The 13657-nt window shown below is 43.6% G+C and overlaps 1 protein-coding gene across 1 annotated transcript in view; it reads right to left on the reverse strand.

The window, feature by feature from the left end:
* mgat3b (beta-1,4-mannosyl-glycoprotein 4-beta-N-acetylglucosaminyltransferase b) overlaps positions 1-6655 on the reverse strand; it is a 51737-nt gene extending 45082 nt beyond the window's left edge. Inside the window, exon 1 of the mRNA XM_070924515.1 lies at positions 6520-6655. The gene's annotated coding sequence lies outside the window, so the exon portion shown is untranslated. The remainder of the gene's footprint in view (positions 1-6519) is intronic.
* Between the last annotated feature and the right edge of the window lie 7002 nt (positions 6656-13657).

The raw sequence follows: 13657 nt of genomic DNA on the forward strand, positions 1-13657 counted from the left end.
TCAGACCGCCGTCATGTCGTCATCCAAAAGAATAATGAATGACTCAAGTTTCTGGCTTCATAATCTGGTCTGTCTAAATAAAACTGTTACTGTTTCGCCCTCTATGACTGCAAAGTCACACTTCTGGCATCTGTCACATTAAATCCCCTTGCTCAAGGGCACACTTTGCATAGATAAATGTTATATGCTCATACACCCGAAATACCAGTTTCCCAATCTGCAGTTACTTGTGAGCTTTCAGAGTCAAAGTAGAGCACCAGAGTGCTACCTTTCTTGTGGTGAACTCCAGGATGATATTTTTATCTCTGTGGTTTGTCAGGTGACAGAAGGTTAGTGGAGGAAAACTTTGAGCCGTTTGTGCATCGAGCCATCAGGCGCACTCCGTCTGACTAATGAGGGCTCTGAACACTGAATCCAAAAGGCGGTGGGGGGGGGGGGGGGGGGGGTTACAAACGCACATCACAGGATCTGCCGCATGCGTGGGCAGAGGTGTGATTGCAATGCAGGTATGTGTACGATGTATGTGCGTATAAGAGGTGTGTAGGCAGAGAGAAAGAGAGATGGTGAACTTTACTGCTGGAAGCCTGATAAGTCAAGTGAACACACACACACACACACACACACACACACACACACACACACACACTGTCTTGTGTATGTCTGTGTGTTTGATTCTCTCTCCAGGAATAGTGTGAGCACTGCCAGGAGCCTAGCAGTGTGTGTGTGTGTGTGTGTGTGTCTACAGATGCCAGATCAGAGGTGGAACACAGCTTAATTCCCCCAGCAGCAGCAGCAGCAGCAGCAGCAGCAGCAGCAGGCTGTGCTCGGTCGTACGTAACCTGTTAGTGGGGTTAGCATAAAGCTGTTTGGACATCCTGGAGCCTGGGACGACCCCGAGATTACACACACAGCCAGTAATGATGCACGCAGAGGTCGGTGTGTGATCCACGGCAAAGGAAAGACAACAAGCAATGAGGCGCACGAGAGCAAGAGGGAGAAATCTGAAGAGAAGACGCTCATGTTGCTGTCGGTTTCTTTTTTCTCTCCTTTCACTCTCCGCTGAGCTATGTCTTGTAATTACTTCAGCGCTCACCAGGGCCTTTGCCTCTGTGTCTCAGCACTGAAAACATCCCTTTGTCCCATTGACTGCCAATGGAATAAAGAGCATATTAATACCAAAGACCGCCCCGGGCAGGAAGTGACACTAGCTGCTGGGACAAACGTGGCCTCCCGCATCATTCGGCTTCTTATTTCGCCACTCAGCACTTTTTAATGTGGAGACACAGGTGATGTAGAATTATAGCAACTGATTCATCACTCCTTTACATTTACTTGAAGATTACTCTGCTGCTGCTTCATTTTAAGACTGCTCAACAGCTACAGCTAAACAAGTGAATTGAACGAGGATGCACTTGTGTTCATCTACAGCTGCTTTCTTGAGGCCATAATCTTTCAACTTCAGAGGGCCCCAGGAAACGAGGCAAGTCAAAAATTTGAATACTGAAAGCAGGCTGGTTTTAGTTTCTGTCAGGAGATATAAAGAAACAACCACTCCTCTGCAGCAGTTTCAACATTTTTACGGTTCAGTTCTTTACAGTTAATTTCAGTTTTTTTTATCTTATTTTCTTAGTTTCTTAAAGATCTTAAACTTGTTTCAAGACATATGAAAATACTTTGCTTTGAATGATAATTCATACAAAAAAGTTCAATTATCAAGTTAAAAAACGTTCATCCACGATTGAAAACTCCAGAAACTTTGAATATGTAAATATCTTTCATTTCAAACAGTTTAACTGCCGGACCAAGATGTTTTCTCCTTCACTGAGCACTGGAGGTTTCAGGTTTCCACACCACACATGTCTAAGTTGCATACTCCACCACGATTGGCTTCGAAACCTGTTCACAAGGGCACACATTAAACTGAGATTTGAAGATTTAGAGTGAGCACAGAGCAACTTCCTTCCTTCAGCAGCTGAATGTGAAAAAGCCTTCTAGTGTCAAACAGTGAAGCGTAAGCATCCAAGTGAAGTAACAATAAGCACAACATATTTTTGAGTGAAAGGGGGCTTTTAAAAACCTTTGCTTTGTTTTCTTTGTGCTCTTTTCTATGTAATACTGTGCAACACAATTCAACCAAGGTTTTCAAACATGTCTGTCCTTCACTGGTGTTCACACTGCAGGATATCAGATGTCTGCATCCATCTGCTTAGAACAACAAGCCTGGTTTGTGGTCATTTCCTGCAGACTTACATTCTCACTTGTTACTAAATGCAATATGTTTGACTTGGAAAAAGACTGAAGCCTCCATTTGGATTCTTAACAGCACTGTCACCTGCCTAAACCAAAGTAAAAGGATTAAACTCTCAGGTCTATGAATTAATGGTTTCAAACAATCTTGATCTGATTGCAGCCTTTGAGTTTGAATCCGTGTGCAATGATTACAAGACGTTTGTTGTTGGGGTGACTCACAGCTAGCATCTGATTTCCTAGAAAAGAAAGGTCTTTTAGAGGGAAAAGCTGGCAAAACAGGATGCTGTTGAAGAGGAAGAGGCTGCTGATCTCTGCGTACCCAGACCACCTCTGGCAATGTTAACTGACAGCCTCTCTGTGTGCCAGAGAAGCCATTTGTTTCGGCCTTACAACTTAAATCTCAGGCAGTGAAAAGAGGGAGCAACATAATGAAATTGCTGTGTGAGAGGAAGCGAGGAAGAAAGAATGGAGGCGCTGTTACGGTGGCGATAAAACAAATAAAAAAGGTGTAACGCTGCATATGACAGTTTGTTAATGAGACAAGAGGGGATGGTATGGAGAAATATATTAGTGTGTTGGTCCATAAGGTATGTGCCGACTCGCTGTGTTTGAAAAGGTGAGACAGAGAGAGAAACTGTAACCACTGCTACCAAGACATCAATTTCCCCTGCACATGTCCAAAATACATAAACAAGCTAAATGAGCTAAATATGATCAAGGTTTTGTGACAGCTTCAGCATTCCAGACATTATGACCATGCCTGATGATGAAAGGCATCCTTTTCTCTTCCTGGGCAAAGACAGAACCACTGCAGGACCAGAAGCTAACTTAGTTTTCTGTGGCCACAGAATAGGACACACAGATGCAACTTGACAGACTATTTGTCATCCTACTGCCTTAAAGGAGTAGTTCAACATTTTAGTTGTGCAAGTATAAAAGAGTGTGGTTGTTCGCTTTCTTGCCGAGAGTCATGTGAGAAGATTGATATATCAGTGCAGTAAACACAAAAACTGAAGTGCAAAAACAACAATTCACCATTTTACGGAGGGTGACCAGACTATTTCTTGGCAGAGACTCCAGGAAGTTACTGGTCCCGGACAGGAAATACTACACATCGTTTAATGGCAAATTGCTGTTTTGACACTTTGGTTTTTGTACAGATTAAACATGTGAAATATAACACGATAATTGGTGAGCTTCAGAGGTGCTAATAGGGGGAATTTGTTATCTTTGAACAGAGCCAGGAGAGTAGCGTGTTTCCAAAAATGTCCAACTATTCCTTTAAAAGAGGTCCCATATGCTCATTTCAGCTCTATATTTTTATTCAGGGACTCCACTAGAGTAGCTTTGCATGATTCACAGTTCAAAAAAGCCCTTATTTATTTTATAATGGCCCTTTACGCAGCCCCTCAGTTCACCGTCTGTCTGAAACAAGCCGTTTTAGACAAACTGAACAACCTCCAAAGACTTGAAGAGTCGTCCTGAGCAGAGCGCTCCAATAAGTCAGACAGACTGAGCGGGCCAATGTGCGTCCCTGTACTTGGTGGGCGTACCTGGAGCAGATGACCTGCTGGGGGCGTGGCCGAGTGCGGTGACTGTATAGTTGTGACATCTGCCACAGTTTGTGAACACGGGCTGTGTGCATTTCTCTGTGGACTGAGCATTTTGATGCTTTCACAGTATTTATATAGCACCTAGTGCTGCTTTATAATCAAAAGATATGGAAATCTCACTTTCTACAATATGGGACCATTAAATGCCATATATATGTAATGAAGAAACGTATATGGAGCTATATGGTATGATTTTTTTTTTTATTATGCTTGTACTCGGCATCTCTTCTTGTTCACCTCCTTAATCCACTACTTTTATTCCCTATATGCTTTTGCAATTCAAATGTGATGATTTACATGTCACGCATTGAGAGCGTGTGAGCGAGAGAGGGAGAAGACGCAGGAGTGTGGTTTTAAATCAAATCTGGCAGAATAAGTGAGGGGCTCAGGTGGACCTCAGGAGTCCAAACCTTCTTTCAGACACACGAACATCCCTCGAGCCCACTCAGTCTCTCTGTTCCATTTTCCTTTTTCATCTTTCAGTCCTTCTATAAATCCATCCATTGTCCATCTTTACATTTCACTCCTTTTATCTCCCTATTCTGATCTCAGTGGCTACACTTCAGCTCTGATGCACACACACACACACAACATAAATATTCAGGTATGACAACTGTGTTCAGTCCCCCGCTGTGGCATCTAAAACCCCAAAGATCCCTTCGAAACATTTTCTTTTTCTTACTCTCCTCTTTCCACAACCCCACACCTTCTCTACACACACACACACACACACATCAGCCCACTGCCCTGTCTCTCAGCATCAGCATCACTGTGAAGTGAAAAGGCCAGCATCCCCATGAGATGTGGTCTTTGTTGATGTTGTTGTTTTGAAACGTGGGGATCTGGGATGTTGGTTGGGGCATTGTCGACCATTTGAAGCCATAGTGAGATAACAACAGAGGACCAGAGGAGTAGTGGTAGTTGCAGGCCTCTGCCTCTGCTGCTGAAAACACAGTGAAAATTAATAGGTTTTTTTGGTTAATAGGTTATGTTTTGCTGTGTTGTTTGTGTGTGTAGCACAAAGGGACTATAGACGTTTCGTTATACAACCTTGTGTTGTAAAATGACCACAAAATGAACGCTTGAACCCTTGAAGTATATACTTCCTGCTTTCCACAAGCTCAGATTCTTTCCTGGTCTGCTCTCTTAAATGCCAGGCAGGTACAGATCCAGGACCAATTTGCTGTCCAAACACTTAAAAAAAAACAAAATCACGCTGCCATTTCATCAATAAACGGCTTCTCCACCAACTGGACCAAACAAAGAGTTGTATGCGTTCTATACAAAACAGACATAGACTCATCTCCCTTGGAGCAACCTTAGATTCTCAAATAATTACCTCTACCCGACATGCATCTTTAAAAACCTGGATTCAGCCTGAGGGAACACACTGAGCATGCTCATCAGCGATGCCCTGTTTCACACATTCACACCTGGGAGCTGCCAGGTACAGCTACAGTCTGCTACTGTTGCACCACTGAGTCGCTCTAATAGAGTTATTGCTGATTAATTGCCTTGCTCAAGGGCAACATGTCAAGGGAAAGAGGAAAAGGCTGATGTTTACACTCCACAGCCAGACCTTTCCAGTGTTTCTCCACAGTCACAATCTCATCTGCTTCTCTATAACCTCCAGGCTGCCACCACCCCCTCATTCATTTGCACCAGATTTACACTTAACTGCCTATCAGGGACCAGCTTACTCAAGCTCTCATATACTCAAACCCATCTGGGACCCTGGATCAATACCTGACCCCTAAGCAGCGACCAGGGAGCTGCGTCTGCTCTCGTGGGAAATTAGAAATGGATTCAGCTGGTGGTGGTGGTGTTGGGTTTTGGTTCGGGTATGACTAGATGGGAGAGGAAAATGTTTCCCGTCAGCGAGGCTTGCAGTCGCTGCATACAGAAGACAACCGCCCGGGGGAAGGGTGATTCAGATGTGGTGGGGTGACGTGTAGCAGGGCTTTCCCCTGGGCTGTCAGATGTAGCAGTGACAAGGCTGAATGCTGCCATCAGTCCAGGTGTTTGGGGGGGGCATGGCTGCGGTCCAGGTCATGTTGAATTATGTCCCGGGCACAGGCATGAAAAGGACCCCCCAATCCTCCATATGAGCAAGACACCCACACTGAAAGTGTTGTGTTGTTGTTTGCGTCTTTCAGGAGAGGTTTTGTGCGTCTTTGGTCATGTTCTGACTTTCTGTGGACGTATGTCAACTCTTTTTATCGTTGTTTTGTGTCTCTTTGTGGTCTAGCGTCTCTTTCATTTTGCCCCCCTGACCCCCTTGCGCCCCTGGGCCTATACCTGGTAGGCCCATTCAGTAATCCATCCATGGTCCTGGTATACATTACAAAAGAAACACAACAGAATATTATCATATGAGATGACATAAGCTATAGTCTTGACCAGTAGCAAAAGGCCATCTGTTCATTTCCACCCATCTACGTCCTAATTTCATGACAAGCAACTTCATCAACCTCACACACACACACACACACACCTTCCACTACACTGCAGTCTTATACTGTACGTGCAATGGCAGGGGTCTTCACGTCACAAGCCTTCCTGCCCCTCCACCCTCCCTCCCTCCCTCCCCCCAGCGCAACCTCCATCGCCTGGCATAAAACAAAAGCATTTTAAAAAGCAGAGCATCTCCTCTTACCCATCTGTGCCTGTGTCGGATGTCTTTCAGAGGTTCATGGTGGATGAGAGCCCTGCTGATCCGAGTCTCGTCTGGTAGTTTACTGCAGAACCCGCTATGCCATCATATGGGTGATGCTGGAGTCTCTGTGATAACGGGGACCGGGGTCTCTCTCTCTCGCTCTCTCTCGGTGCTTCAGCCGGGTTACTCTACAGTCATCTCGCAGTGTTTACCCCCCCCCTCCTCCTCCGGTTTTATCTACCGGATCGGTTGCGCCGTTGATCGTCCCGAGCAGGACTTACAGTGGATCCTGTCGGTCGTAGAGATGGTACAGCCTCCTCTCTTGCCTCTGACCGAGCAGAGGTTTGTCCACAAAATGTTAAAACAAAGAGAGAAAACAGAAAACTCCGAGCTGCTTTGGTGCGCAAAGGGATGAGGCAAACGGTGGTGGAAGGGATGGAGATGGAGAGATGAGGAGGGACACGGGGTTGGCGGTGGGGGGTGATCGCCGCTGTCTGTCGTCCTATTCGCCGTTTTCTGTCGTGTTTACGACCCGCTGTCGCCTCCTCCCTCCGTCTTTTCTATCCCTCTCCGTGATGCGTCTCCCTCTCTTCCGTCCACCGTGCTGCGCTCTGCTCCCGGTGTGACGCCTTTTCCGCTCGTAAGAAAATAAGACCCCCCCCCCAGCTCTCTTCTCTTTTACCTCTTTTTCATCATCTTCCCTCAGGCAGGCTGCAAGATGCAGGAGGAGGTGGAGACGAGTGTGTGTTGGGGCAAGTGAAAGAAAACGAAGGCAATGGAAGGAGGAGCTCCGCGTGAAGAGAGCTCCTCCCCGTTATGCTGGATATCAGCGGAGGACGAGGGGGGGGCGACCATCATGTAGGAGGGAGATAAGAGGAGGGAATATGAGAGAGGGGGGGAGAGGAGGGGACGAGGGGTGCTAGTGAACTTCTGCAGGGGCTTAAGCGGAGGAGCCTGCCATCATTATTACTGCTACTCATCCTGAGATACTTTGAGAAGTCTCATATACCCTAAATATGTCCAACTCTACACAAGTTCTGCAGAACTGAAAAACATAACTAAAAGTCTGTGACCCCACCAGAGCCCCCCCGAGGTTGTTATGCACATTACAAACCAGGAAGAAATGTTTCATGGATAAAATATGAGGACACAACAGTGCTTTATAAAGACACACCAGCAGTGGGTCTAATAATGTTTGTCTGAAGTTTGGTCTGATGGTGGCGCCAGAAGAACACCCATGTTGTAACTTAAAGGAAGAGATTTTGGGGAAATAACATAGTCTACTGTATATCACAGGTCACACATTTTCCCGAGAGTTAGATGAGATGATCAGTAGCCTGGCTCATATATCTGTGCGATATGAAGCTGGAGCCAGAGGCCGCTTAGCTTTATTAGCTTAGTTTATCAAGATGATATATAAGGCGGCTTGGTGGTGCAGTTAGTTAGCAATGCTTTGCAAGGGGTGGTAGAGCAGGGAGCGGGTTGGGGGATCGATCCCTGGTTCCCCCCCATCAACGTGTCGAAGTGTCTTTGGGCAAGACACTGAACCCTAGTTGACCCCGATGGAGGGGTGAATGTGTGAATGAGACCCAACTGTAAAGCACATTGGGAACCGTTAAGGCAAAGGAGATGTAAAGTGTTAATTAGTTAGCTAGGGGCTGGTAGGTGGATTTTGCCACCTGCTTCATATTTACACAGACATCGATGTTCTCATCTAACTCCACAAGAAAGCAAATAGGTGTTTTTCATTAAACCTCAAAACCATTCCTTTAAATCAAAAGGATTTATACTGCGTGTCAGTTCAAGTTGTCACCATGGTGATGCATAAAACAACTGCATTAGCAATAACGTTTAAAGACTGACTTAGTTCTGTTCAACAAGGAGGAATTACCAGACAATCAGGGGCCAAGCAGAACCAACAAACACGCCCTGACCCAGAAAGCAAAAACCAACGCACCATCGTCTTATTACAACTAGGATCTAGCAAAACAGACATGCAGCGACAGCGTTGACACATTTGAAAGCCGACATGTGCTGGATGTATGCGTGTGGACAAGCATGGTTTCACACACACACACACACACACACACACACACCCTTATATTTGCTTGATCACATAATGTTTGCATATGTGTTGACAGTCTTGTTTTTCTTTCCATCCACTTCAGTTCTTTCTTTTTTTTAAGGCTGACAAAACGAGGGCACCTGATTTCCATCACATTTGAATGCATGTGTATCAATGAAGGCATGGTGTTGCACCTTCATACTTAGTACCATGTTAGTTTTAGCATGCTCAGCCACGTTAGTTCACTCAACCATTGCATGAGTGTGTTCAGTTTTAGCTTCCGGCCTCGTCTGTGAGCTGGATCGTTTCAGGAAGACACTCAGATGCACACGTCTGGGAAGTTTTCCAGCTTTTGACAGTTTGTGGATACATACTTGTGTTTGCTAATGTTTTCCACTGTGTGTTTGTTATAATTTGTGCCGTATTGATGCTATAGCTATAATAGCTACAGCTCATTTGTTTCACAATGTGGCCCTTGCGAGGCTCTGTTACGCTGAATAAGCACTCTACAAATAAACTTGACCTTTTTTCATATTTACCAACTCTTTTCCTCTTTCAGTGGAAATATAGGTGATGGATCATGCGAGGAGTGACCTATTGACTTTTTGTGGCACACAATTCTGTTGTCTAATTGTCACATTTATGTCTGACAAAATAAGCTCTAAAACAAATTATCATAGGATTGTGTTTTTTTTGGCACATATGGCTCTAATGTCTTGTGACTCGCTGTTTCAGGCTTAATATCAGGTTACAGTTTGGGTCACTTTTTCTCAGACTCAGGCCTGGAGGGAGCTGTTCGCTCATGTGAACAAGAGGTCCAGGTGCTCGTTATTTGGCAGCAGTGATACAGTTCAGATTTACAATGGCACATGACCTATTTACTTTTTAAAGGAGTGTCTGTGTTCGTGCAGTAAGTCAGTGACGTTCCCACAGTAAATACGGCTGGATGTTAGGCCTCGAGTGGTGTAACATCCCTCATGGCAACCTGAGATCTTCAACCTCACAGCTTCCATTCATCTCCCCCCTGAGCAGGCAGCAGCCGTTGGGGGGTGGTGGCACATAGACCCACATATGAGGCTGCTTCTGCCTTTTTATCAAATATTGATATCAGCCTGTCAGCACATCCACATTTATAGAGGTTTTCGTCCTTGACACCAGGGGGCTGTTTCGTGAAGCAGGGTTATGAAGTCAGAGTGAGTAATACCTGGGGACCCATCAAATCTGGAACATGGTTTGAAGTGAAAAGCCTCTTCCAGGTTGTTCCTTTTTCTGCAAATGTGAGGGCTTGTAGCATGAGATGTTTAGATAGTACAATTTAAAACATAGCCAGAGTGGGTATTTTACAGACTGATTCCAACATATTTGCTATATTTAAATTTGCCTACAAGAAATAAATAAATAAAAGCTAAGGCTGGACATCATTATTGGTTTGACCCTTTTTTCATTTAACAAAATATATAACAAACTGCTCGATGTATACATGTAAAATACAGAACTTTACCGAAATTAAATATAGCCTTTACCTCAGTATTTCTAAAATCATGCCTAGAACAATGTCTGCAGTTACACAGATAACACAATAATCCTGCTTCATGAGACAGCCAAAGGCTTTATAATCTACAGTTCTTTCAACTGTACCCCCGCTCCAACAGGCCCAGGCCCTGAACCTGCTGTGTTAGACGACACAACCGAAGACAACAACCAAATCTGCGTCAGTTTAGTTAATTATGTCACACGGGGGTTATTCATATCAGCGTCATTTACCTAACGGATGTAAAATCAGCTGATTTCCGATGAGCAGAGAGAAACACCAAACTGACCATTTGCCATCTGTAACTCCAACTTTTCAATTATGTCTGTGAGCAAAAAATGTGTAGCGATCAAAAACTACTACTTTATGGACCCATTACAAGAATGTAGCTTTCAAAAACTTCCCGTGCTAGTAAACAAATGAAGGGTTTATTTCTTAATCTTTTTTTTGTGTGGAAACATTGGTGTTAAAATCAGCTAACATAAGAAACACGTTGTTTTGGAAGAATGCCATTTCAATTTCAGTGGGGAATCTGACCATCTCACAGCCTGAATACAAAAACACCACCAGAGCAGTAAATAGTAACTGGAGAGATTTGACACTTGTAACCTTAATGCCACAAAAAGAAATTTCAAATTCAAATTCAAAACAATTATTGAAGACAGTAACAGAACAGCATGGATTTCAACATGGATCTCATTTTCCTGGATGTAAAAGTGTGCACTGCACATGCACACACACACACTGACCTCCAAATACAGAATGTAAAATATTCAGAAAAAGAGCCTTCTCAGATGACACTGGAGATATGGGGGTTATGGAGGACTTTCATCTGAGTCCAGACAAACTGAACCGTTACTGTTGGCTGCAGATTTAACCTCAGCGAGAACTGAGCTCCCCTCAGATAAAATTCCAGAGTGACAAGACAGAAATCTGGAGTTGGAGACTGACGATCTGACTGAACTCAAGGTAAAGTTAGAGAGAAATGGAGATGTGTGTCGGGAAAGGGCACATTATCTATGGTTAACTTCTCTGAGACAAAAGGTCAAAGAGAGCCAATACGTGGCCATATAAATAAATCCATCCACTATAGCACTCCAGGAAATCACTGCTCCTGACCAACAAAAAATTGTCCTGCACGTTAACACCCCTATAAAACTGCAACTTGTCCTTTTAACACTCAGGTTTGTGTACAGATTAAACAAAATGAGATATAAGGTGCAGATCAGTGATCTTCAGAGATGCTGGCTGGTGGATTTTTTTCCATCAGAGCCAGGCTAGCTGCTTGCAGTTTTTGTGCCAGACTAAGCTAAGCTAACCGACTCCAGCTTCATATCAAATGCACAGACATGTGATATATTCTCATGTAACTCTTGGCAAGAAAGCTAAAAAGCGTATTTCCAAATGTCACAACAATTTTCAGACATTTTCTAAGGAATCCCCTGATTTAGAAAATCGTTTTAATGACAAGAGCAGAGATGAACAAAAAGAACAAATAAGTGTGTATGGCATTTTCCTACTTCTGGGACATGTGTTTCTGTCAAATACTGCCTTTAAAACAAGTCACAAATCCCAGGACAGTTCATTACACACAAGATGCATGTGAAATGGTTTAACTTTAGCAGTAGTGTTTACTCAGACAAAGCGTCAGACTTCATTATGCTCACAGCAAGAATTAACAGACACTTGACAGAATAAAGTCCTCAGGATTTCCCCTTCACTACTGGAACAGTGACAGACACGCTGTCAAGCCTGCATTTGTTTACACACAAACAGCTCTCTTCCTCACCCACACTGATACTTCAGTTAGAGAATAAATGATAAAAGTCTTTTGTATTTACCTCTCACATTTTCTTATACCCATTGTATCCTCTGCAGTCCAGCATGCAGTAACACAGCCAGAGTCAACAGTGGAGTTGTGTCCTGCACTCCTGTTTCCAGGTGACACTAACAAGCTCTGCCATTAAAGTTGAGAACAATCAGGTGAATGTGGGCTGACCAAACACGGCAGTCCAAACTCTCCATGGTGACAAAAACTGCAGTGGATATGCTCATTGGTTGTGTTCACACCCTAAACACACCCACAGAGTGGAAGGTCCATCCTGTAGCTGGTAAGTTTTTAACTCCTAGTCGGGAAAATAATATATATATATATATCTAAAGAACAGGCTCAGGAAATCAGTTGGTGTCTTGCACAACACTTAATATTGCTTGGTGTCATGGTGAGCTGCAAGCTTCATGTTACAGTATGACTGGTTATTTCAACATTTAGCCACCCTGTAGCCAAAACAATATAAAAAAAATGAGTCAGAACTGAAGGCACAGGTTGCTACTTGAATGTACTCATGTCAATATGGTCTCAGACAGATCTGGAAATCTAGCTCCACATTGCCATCTGATGGACTGGTTGAAACAAACAGCAAAACAAGCCAGAGTGGCTCAATATGCAGGTTCGTTTGTCAGAATTAAGCAGAGAGGAATAATGTTTAAATGTTTTTGGGGTTTTTTTGGTCTCATTTGAGGGAAAAGCGTTAAGAAGATTTTTCAGTTACTGTGTAAAAACCCGGTCACATGAGGCTCTCGCAGGATAAGACATGATGATAAAGGCTGATGCAAATGAAAGTAATCTAATTTTAAGTATTTCGGTCTTCCAATGTGCAGTGGTGAAAAGTAAACAAATACAATGCTTCAGTTAAATTTTGTATTAATTTAAGCCTGTAAGCCTGTACTCATACTGAAGTTACAAGCATAACACTTTTCTTTCAGTGTTACTTTGCATAATGTCTGTTTCAGACTGAAGTTTTGATATTTAGGTCAAAAAAGTGTTTAATGTCTCAGCCCTGGAACAGAGCCCGGGACTGTCAACATCCTGGGCCACACCGCTTACACTGAGCTCCCTCTGAGACAATCCATCGCAACAACACATGTACACAGTGTGTTTCTAGAATACACTGTACTTCAGCAAGGCACTACTGTGTACGTCCCAGCACGCTGCAGTTGAATATGATACAGCATGATCATCAAACATGACAGAGAATACAGAATGCTAACAGCTAGACAACTAGAGTGCAGTGATGGTGGCAGCTCGGTTCAACCTCTCATCATTCACATGACTTTTTATTTCCCCTCACTTTCTACAAGGAGCAATAAAGTTAACTGAACCCACTTTTCAATAATTAGGTCATAGCCTCTGCAGGAGGAAAACACCAATTATCCCTAAAAATGAGCAATTAGTGATATGCCCTGCTTCTGCTTTGATTCTAAACAAGTCTGCATTACAGTACAGCTCCAACTGGTGATTTAAGGGTTTAATGTGAAATCATTTTTCCACCATTTATTAATTTTTGTGTGTGTGTGTGTGTGTGTGTGCGTGTATCTAATCACTTCCCTGATTAAGTCAATTAGGGTTTCATAACAATGTGAAGTTAATTTAGGGAATGAGATTAACTCCTGACTTCCAAGAGAAGGGGGCTATGGAAATAAAGCTGGACGGCGACTGGTGGTGCGGTTCCTACAATTGTAAGAAGTAATATTAATATACA

This window comes from Enoplosus armatus, chromosome 2 (genome assembly GCF_043641665.1).
Source record: "Enoplosus armatus isolate fEnoArm2 chromosome 2, fEnoArm2.hap1, whole genome shotgun sequence".
In the NCBI taxonomy this organism is placed as follows: Eukaryota; Metazoa; Chordata; class Actinopteri; order Centrarchiformes; family Enoplosidae; genus Enoplosus; species Enoplosus armatus.